The sequence below is a fragment of the Microcebus murinus genome, chromosome 5, assembly GCF_040939455.1.
Source record: "Microcebus murinus isolate Inina chromosome 5, M.murinus_Inina_mat1.0, whole genome shotgun sequence".
In the NCBI taxonomy this organism is placed as follows: domain Eukaryota; kingdom Metazoa; phylum Chordata; class Mammalia; order Primates; family Cheirogaleidae; genus Microcebus; species Microcebus murinus.
This window is the reverse complement of record NC_134108.1, coordinates 92,666,858-92,684,294: the sequence shown is the minus strand read 5'-3', so window position 1 is coordinate 92,684,294 and position 17,437 is coordinate 92,666,858. Positions and strand designations below refer to the sequence as shown.

Here is a 17,437-nt window from a genome sequence, read left to right as displayed (position 1 = left end):
TGTTGTTTTTTAAACTTTTTTTGTTAAAAACTAAGAAAGAAATACAAATTAACCTAGGCCTACACAGGGTCAGGATCATCAGTATCACTGTCTTTTACCTCCCCATCTTGTACTACCGGAAGATTTTCAAGGGCAATAAAAGGCATGGAGCCACCTTCAGTTCCTAAGATAACAATGCCTTCTGGAATATCTCCTGAAGGAACTATCTGAGACTGTTTCATAATTTTGTTTTCTAAGTAGGAATATACTCTAAACAGTAAAAAGGATAGTAATACATAACACAGTAACATAGTCATTTATTATCATTATCAAGTATTATACACTGCACATAACAGTATGTGAACATAACTGCACTAGCAGTGCAGGAGGTTTGTTTACATCATCACCACCACAAACACATGAATAATGCACTGCCCTAGAACATTAAGATGGCTACAACTTCACTAAGCAATAATAATTTTCAGCTCTATTATAATCTTACAGGGCCCACCGTTGTATATGCAGTCCATCACTGACCGAAATGTGGTTATGCAGCTCATGACTGTATTTGACTTTAGCAGTTAAACTTGGAGCACACAGAATTTAAAAACTGAATAGTCAAATGCTTGAAGTTAGTTAAAACATTTTGGAAATGAGCTAATAATAATACAATTTATAATAAATACACTGTAATTAAAGTACTCTGTGAAACAATAAAGTTTTTACCAATTCTCTACTGACCGATCAAAGTATATATACAGTATGGTGTCAAGAGAAACTCAACAGGACCAATCAAACAGGAGTGAGCTGATTTTGACATTACTGTGGGCATGAAAACTGTGAAAGTTTCTTTAGGCATTGCATGATACTAACTACTCCCCTTCCAACTGAGGACATTCCTCACAGAAACTTACTCAGCAAAAACTAAAATTTTAAATCATAAATAATAAGAGAAAGCTTCCTGTGGTTAAATTACATTAGGTATTACTGAAATAGAAACGTATTCAACTATCAACCACTACATAAATGCTAAGTGTTTCTATACCTAGAGAGAGAGACACACACAGAGATGGGAGGCGGAGTGGGAAAGAGATGGGGGGAGGGAAAGAGGGAAGGGAGGAGGAGAGGAGGGGAGAGAGAATGATAGCTCAGAATCAAAGTAAAAAATTCACTTCCCTCATTTCAACTTGCTACAACACACACTTTTTAAAAACCATTCTTGTCAACTGCCTATCACTTCAGTCAATTTTCATCCGGTACTATTTTCTTTGGCTTATTTTGCTAATCAGTTAAAATTGCATCAAGTAGAAGGTTCTTCAAAACTTTAGCCACCATCCCCCAAAACTATAGCTAAGGGGCAGCTTGGGCCACTATCTGTCCCCTGCATCAGTGGCTGGACCTCAGCTGACTTCTTAAAACAGACTCCAAGCTGAACAAAGAAAAACGGGTCAGCGAAGGGAGAAAAAAATGAACAAAAAAGGGAGGGAGAAAATTAATGACACTCCCTTCCCCAAAATAAGATTTGAGAGTGACATTCCATCTCTCCAAGCATGCCTTTCAGGGTTGGAAGAGTATTCCTTTGCAAGAGAGCAGTGTCAGGCCGGGCGCGGTGGCTCACGCCTGTAATCCTAGCTCTCTGGGAGGCCGAGGCGGGCAGATTGCTCGAGGTCAGGAGTTCGAAACCAGCCTGAGCAAGAGCGAGACCCCGTCTCTACTATAAATAGAAAGAAATTAATTGGCCAACTAATATATGTACAAAAAATTAGCCGGGCATGGTGGCGAATGCCTGTAGTCCCAGCTACTTGGGAGGCTGAGGCAGGAGGATTGCTTGAGCCCAGGAGTTTGAGGTTGCTGTGAGCTAGGCTGACGCCACGGCACTCACTCTAGCCTGGGCAACAAAGCGAGACTCTGTCTCAAAAAAAAAAAAAAAAAAAAGAGAGCAGTGTCAATGAGAGAACAAATCCTACGTGAAGCTCAACACTTTCTGCTATCAAGGTGCATGCCATATCCTCATGTGTCATGAAAAAATTATGTGCTTTTAAACTAGAGTCGGAGCATGCATCATTAGGTCACAGTCAGAGAGCAGACATTTGCAAGTTTCTCCCTATGAAATGCCTTGTTTGCTGTCTTAGTTTGAAAAACATTACAGAGAAATGCCTATAAAGCCAGGTAGACCATCTCATCAGGGGAAACCAACTTGATTTGAAGAAAAAGAAAAAAAATCACGACTGTTTACTATGGATAGTACAGCTGAAATGTTAATAATGGGCACCCCAAAACAGATCTAACACCTTTTCCTCTCTCTCCATATGATGTTGTCTCAATCAGTTTATGTTGCACTCGGTTTGTTCTTTTAGGATGTTTTCAGGGCTTTGTCTTTAGGGATACTGATTAATGTAAATGACAATCCACAATTTAGCACACATAAATCTTACTTTTATCAAATCAAAGGGCAAAGGGAAGGGAGAATGGATAGTTTAGTTGGTCAACTTTGAAGGAATGGGATCTCTTGTTTCAATCTTATTTGCTTTCTGGAGAATGAAATATAAGTAATGATAATTTTAATTAAATGCATGTATGGTTTACAGAAGTCATTATGTTAGTCATAGGCCATATCGTATCAGGTTTAAAAATTTTTTAATTATATTCAGTATGGTCTTCATTTAAAAATCTTTCTTTTCACCTGTAAGCTCAAATTCATTGGGGCAAATGACATTAGGCAGAACAGTGACCAAGGAGAGATAAAACACCACGGAAACAGGTAGAGGAGAGACAATGTGGTACCATAGAAAAGATCTCTGATGTCAATACGCTCTACACAGTTGCTTTCTCAGGAAAATAGGCTGTACTTTTAGTCACTGCAACCAAGTTGATTATGAAGAACAAAAATGGATTTCTGAAACCAAGAACTTTTAGGATGTAAACAGGTCCAAAGTTAAGTGTCTGATGGCAAACTGACATTTTAAGGACAGATATGAACATGCCATAGCAAGTAGCATCCAATTCCCTTTTCCCAGCACAAGCCATTGAGTTTTATTTGGGACTCCACCCTCTGTGCCCTGGGGTGACTGAGTGACAGAAAGATCAACCAGAGCCATAGAGGCTCCCAGAAAGAAGACCTGCATCACTGTGTAAAATATGCAAGGAAGGGTCACAGAACCTTTATTTTCTATTTATTTTAATTTAATATTTATTATTAACTTATTTTATTCTTATTTATTAAAATTTTTTGAGGGTACAAAGAATTCAAATTGCAGCAAAAATAATTTAGGTTAAGCACTAGGAAAAAACATCTCAATTTTAAGCTGTGTGACACATTGGACTCAGCAGGGTTGCTAAGTCCCTTTCACTGGAGAAATTTAAAGGGTACAGAAAAATCATGACCAATGACAACTAATCTTGCATCTCCAATCCCAACCTCAAGGGCCAGTCTCCTTCTAATCTCTCTCCACCTACAAGAGTGCACTTGAATCTCAAACTCAACAAACCAAAAACTGAATTCATTACTCCTTCACAATCTTCTCTTCCTTCCAAATCCCCTATTTCTGTTACTAGCCCTATAACCTTCCCAGGAACCCAGCCCCAAAGCAGGCTAGACCCTCCCCCTCTGCACTGGACACCAGGCCCACCAGGCTTCAAGTCCTGGTGATGGCCCCAAAATTTCCACCATGCCCTGCTCTCCCAAATTAGCACATTCAACCATGACACCAAAGGAAAGTACAGACAGAAACAATTTCTGCTGCTGCTCTACAGCTCTAGCTGTGTGACCCTGGGCACGCCATTTAAACTCTCAATCTTGGTTTCATTATGTGTAAAGTGAAAAGGCAGACCAAATTATTGAGATTTATAGGATTTGTATCCACTTCTCTCCATCCCCAAAGCCACTCTCTAGTTGAGGCCACCGTCATGTCTCAACTGGATTAACGTACTCCCTCCTATGGATCTTTCCTGCCTCCAATCTTGTGTTGCTCCTCACCCTGGAAACCATCTTTCCAAATTACTCACTCGCAGAAACCAGTTCAAGGCTCCTGGGAAAATGTCCAAACTCCTCCCTGTTGCTCCCAGGACCCACATGATCAGACCCCGGCTTCCCTCTCTGGTTTGCTTTGCTGACTTTCAATTCCTTACGTGCTCCTCCATCCCCCAACTACCTACCTCTTCTACCTTGGAGCTTTTGCTCAAATACTCCCCTCCCACTTCTTCTACCAGACAGACTCCTGCTTAGTCTCTGGGCAACCTTTCCTGATCCTCCACTCTCATTTGGGTGTCCTTCCAGTTTGTTCCCATGGCACCCCTTTGCTACCCTCTCTAGGGCCTCATCGTCCTACTGTTGATACCTGTTCATTTTGTCAGTATCCTTCCTCAGACTCTCAGTCTTAGGTGAGTGGGGACTGTCCATCTTGTCTACCACCTGTGATACACACTTGTGGCTGGTGCCCAAACTGTATACACAGTATCAGGACTTTTAGCTGCACATGGCCACCTAGAATCAAGATGAAATTTTCCAGCCTCTTGCAGCTTTGTGTGGCTGTGCATTTTCTAGCCAATGAGACAGAAGCAAAATCATCTTGGGGGAATTTCTGGGAACTTCTCCCAAGAGGAAGCATCATTTGCACTTCTACTTTCTCTACCTCCTTCCATCCTGCTGCCTGGAAGATGGAGGCCACACTCCAAGCCTGCTGTACAGCCAGAAGGAACGTCAATGAGAGTCATACCACCAAGCCTTTTATGGGAGATACAAACCTCTACTGTGTTTTGGGGTTCCATTATGAAAGTCACTATTATATTGGCATCCCCAACACTTGTAGCCAAACCTAACTGCAACATACATAGCCATATCTGCAGTACCAATAATCAACTATCTGTTGCTCCAGGTACATACCTCAGCTTTCCTATTGGATCATAATCTTTTCGCTGATAAATGTATCATCATATTTCTCTGTAGGATCCACATTCCTTAGCAGAGGGTAACACAGAGAAAAGCCCAACAGTAAGTGGGTATGAGTAATCAACAAATACTGATCAAGTAGCTACTGAAGCAGACAGGCTTCCGTCCAACCAACACAGTCTACTTTAATCTGGGCTCCATATTGCTGCCAACCAAAATAAGGTTAAAAAGAGTGTCATTATTTCATTATGGAATAGCTGGGGGCCTTACATCAGAGCTGACTACTCTTTCCTTGGGTACAATGCCACCAGACTGGTCTATTGCTGATGTATTCTATCTGAAAGCTTTACAAAGCATACCTTACACAGGTAAGTGAGGCCTCTTAAAATAATAGCACCTGTCACCTCTGCTTCTGAGCAAGTGGGATGCCTAGCAAATTGACTGAGGGCTGTTGCCATTCTATTCCCACAGCCTAGAAGAAGGGAAACCACCCTTCCAGAGTCCCCTGCCCAGGTAGGCTTTTCATTTGTGAAGCATTATGTATCTGCAGGCTATCAAGGAATACTCAACTTCACATAGCCATTAGCAAAGATTACAGAACTGATTATGTTTGAAAGGTACATAAATATTTAGAGAAACATTCATGCAAATAACTGTTAAATACCTACATTACATGCTAAACTGTATGTGTGTACTGCTACAGAAATTAACATGCCCAACACTATGCAAAGCACTAAAGAGGCACTACCTCATTTAATTTTTAGTAATCAAGAAAGGAAAGCAGTGATCATTCTCACTTTAGGAACAAGGAAACTGAGACACACAAAAGTTAGGTGTTGGGATCAAAGCCATATAGCCTGAAAAGGGTGGGAACATCTATTAGGTTGGTGCAAAAGAAACTACAGTTTTAGCATTGTGTAAGTTTGCCCTTTGATATTGCATTACATTCTTAAATAAATGTGGTTATGTTATACATCATTTTAACTCACATTTCTCGCTTTATTGTTTTTGCTAATGACTTATTACTTCCTATTTATTTTATACTTATTTTAGACTATGGAAATGATGTTATACAAAAAGCAAATTCAAGTGATTTTCTTTTGGGTCGTAAAACAGCAGAAACTTGCAACATCAACAACGCATTAGGCCTGGGAACTGCTAACGAACATACAGTGTAGTGGTGGTTCAAGAAGTTTTACAAAAGAGATGAGAACCTTGAAGTTGAAGTTGAGGAGCACAATGGCCATCCATCGGATGTTGACAATGACCAACTGAGAACAATCATCGAGGCTGATCCTCTTACAACTACACAAGAAGTTACAGAAGAACTCAACGTGGACCATTCTATGGCCATTGGACATTTGAAGCAAATTTGAAAGGTGAAAAAACTTGATAATTGGTTCCTTCATGAGCTGACTGAAAATCAAAAAAATCATTGTTTTGAAGTGTCATTTTCTCTTATTGTATGCAACAACAATGAACCATTTCTCTACCAGACTGTGATGAAAAGTGAATTTTATACGACAGCTGGTAATGACCAGCTCCGTGGTTGGACTGAGAAAAAGCTCCAAAGCACATCTAAAAGCCAAACTTGCACCAAAAAGGGCCATGGTCACTGTTTGGTGGTCTGCTGCCAGTCTGACCTACTCCAGCTTTCTGAATCCCGGCAAAACCACATTTGAGAAGTATGCTCAGCAAATCAATGAGATGCACCGAAAACTGCAACGCCTACAGCTGGCATTGGTCAACAGAAAGGGCCCAATTCTTCTCCACAACAAAGCCCAACCACACCTCACACAACCAACACTTCAGAAGTTCAATTGGGCTACAAAATTTTGCCTCGTCTGCCATATTCAGCTGACCACCAACCACCATTTCTTCAAACATCTCAACAACTTTTTGAGAGAAAAGGCTTCCACAACCAGCAGGATGCAAACAAATGCTTTCTAAGAATTCAAATGCTTTCTAAGAATCCTGAAGCACAGATTTTTATGATATAGGAATGTACAAACTTATTTCTCACTGGCAAAAATGTGTTGATTGAAAAAGAAAATGTGTTGATTGGACTGGATCCTATTTTGATTAATAAAGATGTGTTTATGCCTAATTATAATGATTTAAAATTCACCATCCAAAGCCACAATTACTTTTCCACCAACCTAATACATCAGCCAAAAAGATCAAAGCTAAGGTAAGAGGGGTCAACTTATGAAGAACAGGGCTTTTTCAACTATTGTTTTGTTCTTGAGTTTTTTCTCTTTTTTTGGTAGGGAGCAAAACTGATAAGGAAGCCATCCCAACTCAGCATGTGTGGAGAAGAGATGGGAATAGGCAAGGGACATTTAGAGAATGTAAATCTTGGTGTGTTCAAAGTCAAGGGTACAGGCAGGCAAGCGGTAGGACATGACACTGGATCATGGGTGGCCCTGTAGAGGAAGTAAATGAGGCTTTTAGAGTAGAGTGCAATGACCCTACTGACCATGTGAGAAGGCCAGGTTGGCAACAGAGCGGAGCCAACACAGGGGAGACAGCAAGGAGCCGGGAGAAACTGTAGTCGTCCAGGCAGGAACTGATACGCTGTGAAAGCTGAGGCAACGGAGGCGGGGGGCAGCCAGGAGGGACAGGGAGGAGTCTAAGTGGATAACATCTGGTCATGACAGCTGAAGGAAATGGGAAGGAACCCAGCTATTGCTTCCAGCTTGATGGCTCGGGCAAATCGGTGGAAGGTTGTGCTCCTGACCACACTGGCCAACAGGAGAGGTATGTGGCCATCAAGGTGAACCCAGCTGAAGAGAAGTTATAAGTCTGGAGCTCAGAAGAGATGGATTAGAAATAAATATCTGAGATGGACAAGGGATGGGTGGTAGATACTTGAAGCTATGGGCAAGTACATCTATCACCCAGTGAAATTTGCTATTCCAACAGTACTTTGCAATTTTTTACCTAAATTTTGAATCTTGGGAGGCCCTTTAAAATATGCCAGTCCCATTTCCCAAGAAGATGACAAATTCAGGCCTGAACTCTGTACCAGGGGTCAATGAAAAGCACCTACGCTTCACTGTCACCAGACACAGCCAACTTCCTTTGGGGCCTCTGAGCCCATTTCAAACCTTACTACTTGTGAAGGAAATAAAAAAAGAGCTGCTTTGAAAACCACCACAATATTTCTGGCGTTCTCCTAGGGATATGGAGGTCCTGAGATACTGTTCCCTATGGGGCTCTCTGGAGAAACTCCCACCTGTTTCACAGAGCAACTACCCTCTTGGATTAAGCGCCTACTTATAAAGAAGACAAATCAATGGCCATGGCACACAATGGATACCAAGATACTATCATACCTCTAATGACTCCCTTAAAAGACTGGACTTTAAGAGACTAGCCTGTACTTCAATCATATTCTAAACATCTAAATCAAAAGATGTTCCCCAGCTGCAAATGGCTGGGAGACAAGTACTCAAAAAGCTTTTAAGCAGTATTTTCTGCCATGGACAGATAATTATAATTTCTATCTGATTGCAGTCTCTTGACTGATGTGATTACTCGAATATTCAAAATAAATTATCATGTGAGGAAATTATCATTTGAGTTCTCCAAGCTAATTTGTACAAAATATACAACAAAGATAGTCTTATACCCTCAGCTGAAATTACAAACCCCCTCCCAGAGGTCTTAAAAGATTTTAATTCAGACCTATGTACCATAAATAAGCCATGTAACATGAAAACACACTTCTTTTTTTAAATTCAATCTAAACACCCACATTTGTAAACTGTTGTTGGTGTGGGGGTGAATGAGGAAAGAGAGAGGCAGAATTAAAAATGTGTAAAAAAGAAAAAAAAAAGCCTCCTACAATGTGACATTTTTAAAAGGTAAACACAGTCTAGTAATCATGTATTCATCTCTTCTACAGAGTATGTCTAAAGCCAACAGTTGTTTTATCACCTGTTCAGATTCCATGATAATAGATAAGGCATCCCGTGAATTTTGTGATTCTCTTTATTTTAGGAACGATGGTAATTCTAGTCACTATGATTACAGACCTAGTGAGCCACACCCAGAAAGAAAACTCAGTTCCGAAAGGGTCTAAGAAACCCAAGAGAACGGAAGGTGGTGGGAAACTTGTCTACAGCCTCAACACTATAACCCAGGACAGAGCCCCTCAATGGGGCCTGTATTAGAATGACCTAGTAGGTGTTTTCAAAATACAGTCATGCAGTGCATAACGTTTCATTCAATGATGGACCACATATATGATGGTGGTCCAGTAATATTGTAATATTTAATGGAGCTGAAAAATTCCATCACCTAGTGACATCAAAATGCAATGCATATTACATGTTTGTGTTGATGCCGATATAGACAAACCTACTGCATTGCCAGTCATATAAAAGTATAGTACACACAATCACACACAGTACATCATTTTATTAAAAGGATTTGTTCTGTAAAATTTGGACTCAGTCAAAAGGCCACACTCAAGGATCTAGAAGGCCACATGTGGCCCCAAGCCCGCAGGTTTCCAACCCCTCTAAAGAACCTTTATGACTGTCAACTGAAGCCCTATGGTGGTTATGCCACCAATCTCCCAGCACATAATGATGAGTAAGAAAGTCAAACATGTTTCCTCTCATTTCTATAATCTGAATCTGCAAATGCAAAGATGACTATTTAGGTCTGACAGGCGTACGACATAGCAAGGTGGTTAAGATCAGACTTTACAGCCAGTCTGCCTGGGTTTGAATCCTGGCTCTGCCACCTACTAGCTGTGGCTCTTGTGACAGACAAGTGACTTAACCTTTCTCTACTTTAGTTTCTTTATCTGTAAAAATGGGGTACCTACTTTGTGCGGGTTTGTGAAGCCAAAATGAATTAATATATGCAGAGCAATTTAGAAAAGTACCTTAGTATGTGGTACCAAGCAACTATATTCAGAACCCACAGAACAGCCTCATTCTTTTAAGATTTGCAGAGTATTCTATTGACCAGCAATAGCACAATTTATTCTTCTGAAGGACATTTACTCTATTAACACTCCCAATCTTTTGCTATTATAAACAATGCCTTAGTAAATATCTTCTATAATAGAGAACTCTTTTTTTTAACCATGCTAATAAAATTAAGTGCCCCACTTAACTTCCTTGTATTATACCGATGGTTCCAACACCCTCCAAAGTAGCCACAGGTACTATCACCTTCAAGTTCAGAACCTGAAGTCTCAAAGAGGTGGAGTAAGTTACGTGCTGAAGCCCACACAGCCGTAAGTGGCAGAGTTGGAACTCCACATAGGTGCATGGCTGTTAACCCAAAAGACTGCTAACCTAATCTGCTTCTTACAGCTTTCCTTACTTAAAAGAGGCATAGTAGATGCTCTTTCAAATGTACCCCAGATGCATAACAGATAAATATTCAGAAGTTCTGACAGACGTTAAACTCAAATTTTCAGACGTACTTATCAACTAACACACACAGCTGACAGAAGTATCAACAACTTCTGTGAATCTTAAAGTAATTTATTTCTTCTGCCAAAGACTGAAGCAGAGGTACCCGGAACACTATCCCTAGGGACATACACCACATTTTCAAACTCCCAGGAAAGCAAATGAATAATTATTGAATTTGGTACCATGAGAACTATCCTTTGGGGAAGAAGAAATTCATAACAATCATTCTGTTGTAGCATTTCCTGTGCCAAAACCAAAGGGAAACAAGTACTCTGGGGTTCAGAAACTCAGATAAAATACAGACCCAAGTGGCCAATTGTCCAGCATAGCTTTAATTAGGTCTGTTTAGTATGGGCTTTCAAGAGGTACCCCTGACAGGATGAAACCGTTGACATGCAGAAAAGGAAGGGGGCAAAGGTGGAACTTAATAGAGATGGAAGCCATAACTACATGTGCTAGCAGGAGCGTGGTGACCTAGTATAACCATAAGTATTAGAGTTAAAAATCACAGGTATATTTCAAGAAAATGGTTATTCTCCCAGTTGGAGAAAGCATAACAATATCAGCACTAAAAATCTTAAGACAAATAAATTTTTTCTTAAATCCCAGTAAGAAGACATCAAATAAAAGTCTAACTTAAGATATAAGGAATACTAAGACACACTCTTGCCTGAATGCCATCACAAATGTACTTCACATAAAACTGGCAGGGGAAAAGGGAGGAGGAAAGGTGGGAATTTATTCTTTCTAAAAACTCTCCCAGTACGAAGATTTTAAATCCAGATACCTAAGGTGAATGCCTACAAGTCGACTAAAAATGTTCCCATGGAGGAAAATGCCAATGGGAGCCAAGAAGTTTGGTAATGATAACATTTATGGGTTGAAATTGTGCTCAAGTGTGAGTATGGATGGGGAATAGAGGTTCCTATTACAGAAACTCAAAATGAGGTCAGGTTAGTTTCCTGAACAACTCACTTTGGTAGGCCGGTACATCTCTGGCAGGTAAGTTTTAATCTCTTAAAGAGAAAGCCTAAACCTGCAGCAGTTTGCTTCTGCTGTTGGAATCTCTATCACCTATCCTGACATCTACCTTTCTAAGATCTAAATGATCTCAACTTTCATTCTCTATTCCTGGCCAAACAGAAACAAAGCAAAACAAAAATATTTTTGCTATTGGCAAAAATGAAAACAAAAAATTTTAATCTTTCGTTTTAAAGGAAGAGAGGCCAATGCCCAGAGTTGATTTTCTTATGGTTGGTGGCAAGCTAAGACAAGAAACCACAGCAGCCAGGTTCTATATAAGAACGAGGCACTCTACAAACAACCATGCCTTTTCAGTCTTCTCAAATTACTTCAGTTTTAATAAATAGACAAACATGTATGTGCTTTTCTATAATCCTGTATCATGAGGCTGTATGTATTTTAATATCCATTATGTAAGCTGAGGTAGCAACCCAGCTGGTAGAAGAAGCCCAGTAGTCTTGCTTTCTACTCCTGGCTCTGCCAGCAACTGCCTGTGTGATCTTTAACAATACTGAGGCTTTCCTTTTCCCACTGCTAATTCATTGAAAGGCCTAGAAGCAACCCAATTGCTACAACATTAAAATGTGAAAAGAAGTGCCTGCTGTGATTTTAAGATACCACCAACTATAAACTGCATCTCTGCCCAGATGTTAAAAATGTGAAAAACTGTGTCTAAGAATGGATGAAATGTAGAAACGTGAAGAAGGGCAACAAAAGTGAAGAGGCTGGCTGTGAAGAGCAAGAATCCGGACTTGAGAGGAAGAAATGGCTTGTCTGGATAGCTACCTGGGCTGTTAGGATATTTCCATTAGATCACAAAACTTTCTCCTTTCTCTATAATGCCATGTTTCTTCCTCCACTCAGTCCTAGAGTGCTCTTCCTCCTGCTGGTCCTTTAATCCAACTGGTCTCCTGGTCCTATCCCAGACACAGTTTCCCACAACTAGCTCTTTCCAGTCTGTGCTCAAGGCTGTGGCTCAGGCTTTTTCACTGCCCTGGCCACCTGTAACAGCCTCTCAACCCCTCTCCACATTCCTATCCTCTGTCCACGCCAATCCATCCTACACACTCTGACAGGACTCCTATTTCTGGAGCATAGAACTAATAATGCACTCCCTCCTCCTTCAAAAGCACATAGAACTAATAATTCACTCCTCCTCCTTCAAAAGCACTCCGGGAGGCAGAGGTGAGCAGACTGCTCAAGGTCAGGAGTTTGAAACCAGCCTGAGCAAGAGCGAGATCCCTCCCTCCCCAAGTCTCCGATGCACACCACCTGGGGGTAGGAAACGCTTGATGTTTTGGTAAGGCAGGGGGTGGGGGGGGAGGAATAGCAGGGGCAATATATGTAACCCTAACAATATTTGTACCCCCATAATATAAAATAAAATTAATAAAAAAATAGAACCAAATTAATTGGTAATCTGTGACCAAACAGCTCAGATGAGGGAGCAGGCTACAGGGTCAAGTTGATCTGAGCTGGAACACTTCTTAACCTTGGGCAAATGTCTAAACCTCTCTGAGCCTCCAAATCCTCACCTGAAAAATGGGAATGCTCTAGTCCCATTAATAATAGAGATAAGTCCTTGTGAAGTCCTTTTTTTTTTTTTTTAAGGAACTTTATTATTTTATTTTATTTTTTTGAGACAGAGTCTCACTCTGTTGCCCGGGCTAGAGTGCCATGGCATCAGCCTAGTTCACAGCAACCTCAAACTCCTGGGCTCAAGCGATCCTCCTGCCTCAGCCTCCCAGATAGCTAGGATTACAGGCACGCACCACCATGCCTGGCTAATTTTTTCTATTTTTAGTTGTTTTGGCTAATTTGTTTCTATTTATAGTAGAGACAGGGTCTTGCTCTTGCTCAGGCTGGTCTTAAACTCCTGAGCTCAAGCAATCCTCCTGCCTCGGCCTCCCAGAGTGCTAGGATTACAGGCATGAGCCACCACACCTGGCCTCCTTGTGAAGTCCTTAATGCAAGGTCTTACATTTAATAACTCAAGAAAAGTCAGCATTATTATATCAATAACTTGCCTTTCTTCTACTTCTGCCCTCTTTAACAGCTTCCACCAGCTGTGCTACTTGCTTTTTGCCCAATGATTCCACACCTGTTTACTCTCCAAACTCCTTCTTGCCTAGAACACATGTCGTCCTATTACTGCCTGTCAACTAAGACTCCTTTATGAAATGTAAGGCAAAATCATATACTGATTTTGCCATATGTTGAATCGAATTCAATTCAACTTAGTTTAATCCAATCACCTGTTAGGTCCTTACAGTAGACACTAACTTCCTGTGTTCATGCAGGCTCTCCCTGAAGGTATAGCAGCCAACTCTGGTGAGGTGAGATTTAACCCCACATCCCTGGTTCTGGGTCGAGTTCCAGATTATACATTTCCACTGTTCCAGTTATTGCTTCATGTACCCAAGGCCTAAGGCTGGTAAGAAGGGAGGTCTCCAAGTGTGCCTACAGTGGCAGTAGCTGGCAGTCATATTGCAAAATCAGCCTAAGAATATAACTGACATCTGAGAGGACTTTAGAGAATTGGTGCAAAAGTCCTGCCCTCAGGACTTTTTAGGTCAGGTGCATAGGTAAGCCTATCTGAGTTGGGTTATCTGTTCTTGCACCGAAAAATCCTGACCAATACAGCATTGTTAGGCAATGATATGTCTAACATGGATTTTTCTGCCATAAAGCTTTCCCAGATATAGATAGACAAGTTCCCCAGAAATCTGCTTTTAACTCCCTTTTGGTCTGAAGTGTAGACTAAGTTTGAGTGTACAAGGCTTAAAGTGCAAACTAAATCAGGAAGCCCTTAGTAATCAAGAACTGTGTATAACTGGAGTCAATAGGATCCAAAAAAAAAAAGAAAAGGAAAAAAAAAAAAAAAAGAACTGTGTCATTCATCTTGGTATCCAACACCCTCCACCCATGTACATTAAATACATACTCAATAACTGACAAATGAATTACTAAAAAGAACAAATCAAGTACAGGCTACAAGAAACGGAACATATTTTAGGCAGATCTGAGAGGATAAGTTGTTAGTTATGGATGCTTTAAGATGAACCCTTAAGCATAGGTTAGATTTTTAAATTATGAAATAACAGAGTTATTACATAAATGGCACATAGGCCACTGGACAAATAATGCTAGCAGTTCAGACAAAGGAGAAGGGATGTTGCAGGAGACACAATTAAGTGAATTTGGACAAGTCACCTGACATCTCTAGGCCTTAGTCCTCAATTTTTTAAAAAAGAAGAGGGGGATATAACTACTTACAGGGATGTTAAAAGGATTACATATGGCAAGCAACCAGTAATAGGTAATGGTCACATCAATAGTCCTTGAAATAGAATGCATACAGGGAAAGACTTATTTATGGGTAGCTAATAAAAGGATTATCGGATCGGTAGCAGAACAGTTGGGAGGCACAGAGGAGTAATAAAAAAAATGTACAAAGTGTTTTAGAGGAGGGGAAGAATGTGGTTGGGATAGAAAGAGGTAAAACCTACTTGCATTCTCTACTATCTACTTAGGCACCGAAGTCACCCTATGGAAGGTAAACAGTTTTGCCTTGATTTATATATTTCAAGTTGGAAATAAGACACCCAGGGATGGATGCTCACCTCTACAAGCAGGACAAATTACGCTGACAGCAAAAGAGGTGGCAGTGAAAAGATCAAACATCAAACATTGAAAAATTAAGGACTCTAACCAAAAAGAGCTCTGTTAATCTCAGGGAATGAGAAGGAAGCATTTATCAAACCATTTGGCAGACTCAGTGCTGAGTTCTTTTATTTTGTTGTCATTTCTTGAAATCTATAATAATTCTGCAACATGGAACCTCCATTTACACACAGGGAAATTGAGTCAAGAGGGTGAGGACAGTGCCTGAAGTACAAGATAATCTACCTGCAAAACCTGACAAATTTTAGTATGCTTTCTACTTTCGCTTTTCAGCAAAAGTATGCTTTCTACTTTCGCTTTCTTTCCTATATTCTGTAAAATTACCCTTCTGTAACCATCAATAATATTTTCCCTTTTGTCCTCAGAAACGAAAGAGAAAAGAAAATGCAAAAAGAGAAACAGTACAGAAAAAGTTCCTGGCAATGAGAAGTTACAACCTGAGGTAAGAATCTAAAAGGAAAATGAGTAACATTTCTCTTTCAAGTGCAAGAGCTTTCCTGGAGAATCCCAGGCGGTATCTGAGCTGCTGGAAAAGTGATCCACTTGTCCCCAGCCACAGATGGAAAGCTAAAGTGTTTGTCCACACAGCCACCTCACGCAAAACTGCCGGTCTGCAGCTGCAGATTCTACATCAAACACTGTGGGCTGAGACGTACAAGCAAAACAAGCATAGACCAACAGGTTATCTGCCAAGTGGTTAACAGAACAAGTTACAAAACCTAACAAGCCAACATCAGCTCTTCCGCACAACCCTATAAAGCACTTCCTGCCACGGGTCCCGTTATTAAAAAAAAAAAAAAAAAAAAAAAGGCTGCTCGCCGCTCCCCACAATTCCCCGAGCCAGTTACCGCTCGGTTTCCCAGCCCAGCTAATAAAGCGTCCAAACTTAGCGAAACTCGGCTAAATGTATTCTCCAAAGGTGCAATCAAAAGAGCTTAACTCACAATCGATCGTGAGGAGGGGAAAACGCCAAGTGCGTGAGCACGGAACGGCTTGCAAGACAGTTCAGAAAGAACGACTCTCGCTCTAGGCACGACTCCCTCCACCCGAGCTGGGGGAAGGAGAGTCCTTCCTCCCGGCGTGGACACCGCGAGAAAGGGCACTTTTCCCTACGACTCGCAACACGCGTTCCAGCGGCCCCGGCCGCCGGCTGCTCCCGCCTCTCCCGCGCCCGGGCTCCCTGAAAAGGCCGCCGCGGTCGCCCTCGAGTCCCCGCCCTCTCGGCTTCCCACCAGCCTCACCCCTCTCCGAGTACCGAGGGCGGCGGTTATCTGGTTTCAGGAAAAACCGAGAGGTCCCGGGCTAGCGGGCTTCCCTCCGAGGGGCTGAGGGAGGGTCCGGCAGGCGGACGGCGACCCGGGAGGAGAGAAAAAGAAAAGGCGGGAGCGTCCCCGGTGCCCACCCAGCCCGCGCGCGACCCCACACGCGCCCTCCGAACTCACCGGGTTTTGTTTCCCCCACAGAAAGCGCGCCCTCGGAAGGCGCCCACCCCGCACCTCCCACCCGCGAGCGCACCCGGGCGGGGCGGAAGGACCCGAGCGCACGAACCCGTCCACCACGCCGCCTCTCGTCCGGGCGCCGTGTCGCGCCCCCGCGTCGCCTGTCAGCGCGCAAAAGTGGCTGCGCGCGGCTCCCACCCGCCGAACAGGTGCGACAGCACCACGGGGAACTCCCGAGGCGTCCCGGCGCCTCAGCCTCGGCGGCGGGGCGAGCCGCCGTGCGCCCCCGCGGCTTTCCCCGGGCCCGCGGAGCCGGGCTGCCCCCGGAGCCGGCACGGCTGGCAGCGGCGGGCGGAGCGCGGGCCGCACGGGCAGCTATTCCTCCGCGCCCGGTTCGAGACCCCACCGCGGCTCGCAGCCCGCGGCGTCCCGGCGGCGCGCCCGTGCGGGTGTCATGGCCGAGCAGCGGCCCCAGGCGAAGTTTCCCGGAGCTGACGGCTTACCGCTTGGCCCGAGGGGCGGCAGCAGCTCTGAGGAGCGGCGAGACGGAGGCGGCGGGAGTGAGCCCGTGGCCAGCCGGGGCAGGGAGAGATGTAAGAGGGAGGCGCCGTGAACGAGGAACCGCCGCGATGGGAAGAGGAAGGCGCCGGGTATCTACAATCAGAACGTGGGCTGACCGTGACGTCACAATGGCGCGGCCAGCCAATCGGGGCCCGAGGGATGAGTCAAGCGCTATGATGTCATGCGGCCCCGGAGCCAATCGCGGGACAATAGAACTTTCGTGATTGTAAATTCCAGAATCCGATGCAGTGGAGAGCCAAGACCCGGGTTGGTCCCCCCTGGTTCACGTGCCTAAGGGCAATTTTATCCCCTTTCTTCCTAATAAGCCTGCGTGGAACGCAGAGCCTGCGCAATAGCGGCCGTGAAGTTCCCGACGCCCTGAACTCTGATTCTTTTAATGCCAGGCGTGGCAGGATTCTGGA

The 17,437-nt window shown here is 43.0% G+C and overlaps 1 protein-coding gene across 3 annotated transcripts in view; it reads right to left on the bottom strand.

The window, feature by feature from the left end:
- ELOVL5 (ELOVL fatty acid elongase 5) overlaps positions 1–17,132 on the bottom strand; it is an 80,769-nt gene extending 63,637 nt beyond the window's left edge. Inside the window, exon 1 of one of the 3 annotated variants that reach the window (XM_012780752.2) lies at positions 16,958–17,132. The gene's annotated coding sequence lies outside the window, so the exon portion shown is untranslated. Of the gene's footprint in view, positions 1–15,959; positions 16,141–16,457; positions 16,480–16,957 lie in introns of those variants that run through there. The other 2 variants (XM_012780755.2, XM_012780753.2) reach the window with 2 other exon arrangements.
- Between the last annotated feature and the right edge of the window lie 305 nt (positions 17,133–17,437).